Here is a 5,770-nt window from a genome sequence, read left to right on the forward strand (position 1 = left end):
ATATCCCATTATGGCCCAATGATTTCTCACTGCTTATACTCCCAGAAATTAAACATCTTTTCTGCTATTCATTGTTCCAAAGCACTTTCCATGCTTGCAAAAGAAATAGATAATAACTTTCCAGCTTAGCCCAGAAGGATGATATTCAATTATATTTTCACTCCACCAGCAGATGGCTGATAAAATGTTGGCCCAATGATATTTTTGCAAGTTACATATGTTAAAGAGACCTTCCTCAAATAATAATCTCAATTTAGCCAAAGAAAACTTTGGTGATGCCCAATAACAAATACATTTCTTCAATAATTTATCCACAGGAAATATTTATTTGGTATTAACATAGGATATTTCCAAAAACATAAAAAGGACAATGTTCATTTTAATAACATTAAATTTGCCTTAAATTACTATGTTGGTCTATTGTCTTCTGATTCATCTGCCTGTTTGTTTCCAGGCCCAAAACAGAGGGTTGGTTTTAGCCATTAGAACCTCTTTTAGGTTGGGGCTAAGTTCTGTATTGCCAAGAGACAGGCAGTGGCCAAATGTAAGTCAATTGAAGAACCAGAGTCAATAAACACACCAGTAAATGAAGAGGTTTTAAGTTTTATTATTAACTTTAGCAGGCAGATTTAACACAAACACAAAAGCATAGCATACCAAGCAAGACAATAACAAAACTCTGTTCAGCTGTTAGGACTCCCAGTGGAACAACAGTGGAGAGACCCCAAAACAGTGAAGTTACATAGCACTCAGCACTATGTCTATGTAAAATAAAGGGCAATACTAAGGTCTTATCAAAACCTGGTACCAAAACCTCATGATCTTCTTTCTCTGGTACTGAGATTGCAGAACCTGGCCTTGGCTAGATAAACAAAAACCTGGGAACTGTACAGATAAGCCAGTACCAATTTAAATATTGGATCTTTTTCTACAGCTTTGCGTCTCCCTCAGTGCCACTATAAGTTCTCAAAAAACCTTATCTTTATGACCCAACCCAAAATTAAAATTAGATATTCTTTTGCCATGGGAGCAGAGCATCATTCTCACTCATTTGGTAAGTTGGTAAGTTTTAGCACAGAATAGAAGCCCTACGCTCTGAGAAAGACTGAGATATAAGATTTCTCAATAGTGACTCCAATGGATTAAGATTTCATATCTGTTGACTTTTCCAAAATCTCCAAAGAGCGACATGCTCATTTATGTTTTTAGATGGTACTTTTAAAATACGATGAACTGGATTGTGAGTCACAAAAATGTAAGTAATATGGTGCCACAAGATAGCTTGCTGTTGTTTTTTTGCCATAACAGTAAAGAGCAATCTCTTTTATCTTGTAGATTTGGCTGATTGAGGTGGGTTAAAAAAAGAAACAGAAGTGCTTTTGTGTAAGATATCTTACGCATAGATCTAACTTTTTGCACACTGAACAAAAGCCAGTAGTTAAGGCAATGAACAATGCCTTCCGCATTCATTGAGTGGCCAGTGGACTTTACAAAGCTGTGAGGATAAAATGAAGAGAACTTTATTACTACCGTGAATTGCAAGGGTGCAAGTGAGACATGAATAATGATAATCAAGTTTATTTGGGCAGGCAGGAATTTGGTGGGGAAATGTCATATAAATCTTAGTTCCAAGAGAGAAGAGGAAAGCTATTATGCCAGCAGAGGAAATGATATAACCCCATCTAGTATATATAAAAAAACCTGCAGCTAAATCTACAATAAAGGTAAGTAATCAAGCATAAGGAAATCATATTAACTGGTTGCTTTCAGAATGGAGACACTTTGAATTTCTTCCTACCATGACTTCCTTTTTATAATGTTCCCTGAGTATCTTTAAATCTTAACTCATCTTGCAGTACAGCGTTTGATTTGAGAATTCTGAACTTAAATGAGTTCTTTGCCTATTTGTATTAACATTTTCCATTTCTTAGAGATTCTTGCATTCATGCACAAACTTTTAAGGCTATGAGAATTAAAATGGGTCACACAAGGACTGATCAGTATGAGGTCTTACTAAAAAATAAATTAATGACTTTGAATATTTCACCAGGTGAACTTCTTCAGAAAAATTATTGGAAGTTACAACTTGCAAGAGAAAAATGAATCATTTTGAACCTTGTCTCCAGTTTAGTTATGTATCTCTCTTAATATAAAAGGCACCACAGTTTTATAAAGAAACAAATTATATCCTTCAAGCTAGACAGGGCTACATTAGAAGTATAATTGTTCTGATATGATATAAAACAGCTGCTCTGGGTCCAAATGATGATGTTTCTTTCCCAGTTCTACTTCCAGGAGCTTTGACTGGCTCATTGATTATGTGTGCCATCACAGATAGATCTTCTCCTGGATGATCAGTTGTTAACCTTGACCCTACAGGTGTCCCAATGGTACCCCATATAAACGGATGTAAGAGTAACCTTGAGGAACTAGAGGAAGAGCTGCAATCAAAACAATGGTCAGAGAAAAGAAACTTGAGTCCTAGGCAGAAATGTACTTTGAGAAAGCATCTCTGTCCCTAGTTCTCTTAAAGATAAAGGGAGAGAGGGAGGCAGCACATTCAGACTTAAAAGATTTTGTTACTGTAACCTTATAATAAAAACAGCATTAGCATTCATAACTTTGGTTTCCTAGTCAGGTCTACCTCAAAGGGCTGACAATCCACCACTGTGAACAGGACCATCCACGTTGCTCCTAGTCATTCTATCTCTTCCAGCATTTGGGACTTCTAAAGGGGTCCTGGCAGGAAGTAATCATTACAGTACTAATGATAGAGGACTGCACAGGAGATTTCATTTAGACATAGTGGTTTGTATGTCATAATTGTATCTCAAAATTAACTCATCTCATAAACACCATACATTTTTTCAAAGGCTATTCACTTGATTTTCATCATAACTGTAACTGTACTTAGTAAGACAGAATGTTTGAACAACAGAACCCCATTCGAACCAAGGGCCCAACCTCTTAAACCTAGAAGTGTGTCCGCGAATCAGTACCAATACTGTAAACACATGCATATGATGGATACCTGCTAACAAGGAAAGCCTTAATGGCAAAACGTGATGTGTTTTTCCAACACCCACTTTGTACAGTAACCAGTTCTAAAAATAACAAACCCTAGCACTGGCAGTTTGACACCGAGATATGACAGCTGGAATATCAAAGATCTCAGTTCATTGTCACTTTCTAGGTACCATCAGCAATTTAAAACATTCTGCACAAATGGGAAGAACACAGGTTTCTGGGTCATTTGGGATGACAGGAAGTCCTATAGGTTGCATCCTATGTATTTTATTTTGATAACTAATAGTATTTAAGTATTTAACCCTATGGACAGTACCAAAAGGCAAAACGATATGACGCTGGAAGATGAGCCCCTCAGGTCGGAAGGCGTCCAATATGCTACTGGGGAAGAGCAGAGGGCTAGTACTAGTAGCGCCAGAAAGAATGAAGCGACTGGGCCAAAGCGGAAAGGACGCTCAGCTGTGGATATGTCTGGTGGTGAAAGGAAAGTCCGATGCTGTAAAGATTTTTTCTCCATAGGAACCTGGAATGTAAGATCCATGAATCAAGGAAAGTTGGACGTGGTCAAACAAGAGATGACAAGACTAAACATTGACATCTTAGGTATCAGCGAACTAAAATGGACAGGAATGGGTGAATTTAATTCAGATGACCATCAGGTATACTACTGCGGGCAAGAATCCCTCAAAAGAAATGGAGTAGCCTTCATAGTCAATAAAAAAATAGGAAAAGCAATACTGGGATACAATCCTCAAAATGACAGAATGATCTCAGTTCGAATCCAAGGCAAACCATTCAATATCACAGTAGTCCAAGTCTATGCCCCAACCACCGGTGCTGAAGAGGATGAAATTGACCGGTTCTATGAAGCCCTACAGCACCTTATAGAACTAACACCCAAAAATGATGTCCTTATCATCATGGGGGATTGGAATGCTAAAGTAGGAAGCCAAAAGATAACTGGAATAACAGGCAAGTTTGGCCTTGGAGTACAAAATGAAGCAGGGCACAGGCTGATAGAATTTTGTCAAGAGAATACGATGGTCATAGCAAACACTCTTTTCCAACAACCCAAGAGACGGCTCTACACATGGACATCACCAGACGGTCAACACAGAAATCAGATTGACTATATGCTCTGCAGCTAAAGGTGGAGAAGCTCTATACAGTCAGTAAAAACAAGACCAGGAGCTGACTGTGGCTCAGACCATGAGCTTCTCGTTGCAAAGTTTAGGCTTAAACTGAAGAAAGTAGGGAAAAGCGCTAGGCCAGTCAGGTATGAATTAAATCATATCCCTGTTGAATATACAGTAGAGGTGACAAATAGATTTAAGGAATTAGATCTGATAGACAGAGTGCCTGAAGAACTATGGACAGAGGTTCGCAACATTGTATAAGAGGTAGCAACTAAAACCATCCCAAAGAAAAAGAAATGCAAGAAAGCAAAATGGCTGTCTGAGGAAGCTTTGCAAATAGCTGAGGAAAGGAGGGAAGCGAAAGGCAAGGGAGAAAAAGAAAGATATGCCCAATTAAATGCAGAATTCCAAAGAATAGCTAGAAGAGATAAGAATGCCTTCTTAAATGAACAATGCAAAGAAATAGAAGAAAACAATAGAATAGGGAGGACCAGAGATCTTTTCAAGAAAATTGGAGAGATGAAAGGAACGTTTCATGCAAAAATGGGCATGATAAAGGACCAAAACGGCAGGGACCTAACAGAGGCAGAAGAGATTAAGAAGAGGTGGCAAAATTACACAGAAGAACTATACAAGAATGAGCTTAACGTCCCTGATAATCACAATGAGGTGGTCACTGACCTTGAGCCAGACATCCTAGAATGTGAAGTGAAGTGGGCCTTAGAAAAGCTGAGCAACAACAAAGCTAGTGGAGGTGACAGTATTCCAGCTGAGCTATTCAAAATCTTAAAAGACGATGCAGTAAAAGTGCTACACTCAATTTGCCAGCAAATTTGGAAAACTCAACAGTGGCCACAGGATTGGAAAAGATCAGTTTACATTCCAATTCCAAAGAAAGGCAGTGCCAAAGAATGTTCAAACTATCGCACCATTGCACTCATTTCTCATGCTAGTAAAGTTATGCTTAAAATTCTACAAGCTAGACTCCAGCAGTATGTGGATCGAGAACTACCAGAAGTACAGGCAGGATTTCGAAGAGGCAGAGGAACTAGAGATCAAATTGCTAACATACGCTGGATCATGGAGAAAGCTAGAGAGTTCCAGAAAAACATCTACTTTTGCTTCATTGACTATGCTAAAGCCTTTGATTGTGTGGATCATAACAAACTCTGGCAAGTCCTTAAAGAGATGGGCATACCAGACCATCTTATTTGTCTCTTGAGAAATCTATGCGGGCCAAGAAGCAACAGTGAGAACTGGACACGGAACCACTGATTGGTTCAAAATTGGGAAAGGAGTCCGGCAAGGCTGTATACTGTTGCCTTGCCTATTTAATTTATATGCAGAGCACATCATGAGAAAGGCAGGGCTAGATGAATCAAAAGTTGGAATTAAGATTGCCGGAAGAAACATCAACAACCTAAGATATGCAGATGATACCACTCTAATGGCAGAAAGTGAAGAAGAACTAAAGAGCCTCTTGTTGCGGGTGAAGAAGGAGAGTGCAAAACTTGGGTTGAAACTTAACATTAAGAAAACCAAAATCATGGAATCTGGCCCTCTCAATTCCTGGCAAATAGATGGGGAGGAAATGGAGGTAGTGACAG

This window comes from Vipera ursinii, assembly GCF_947247035.1.
Source record: "Vipera ursinii genome assembly, chromosome: 1".
Classification (NCBI taxonomy): Eukaryota; Metazoa; Chordata; class Lepidosauria; order Squamata; family Viperidae; genus Vipera; species Vipera ursinii.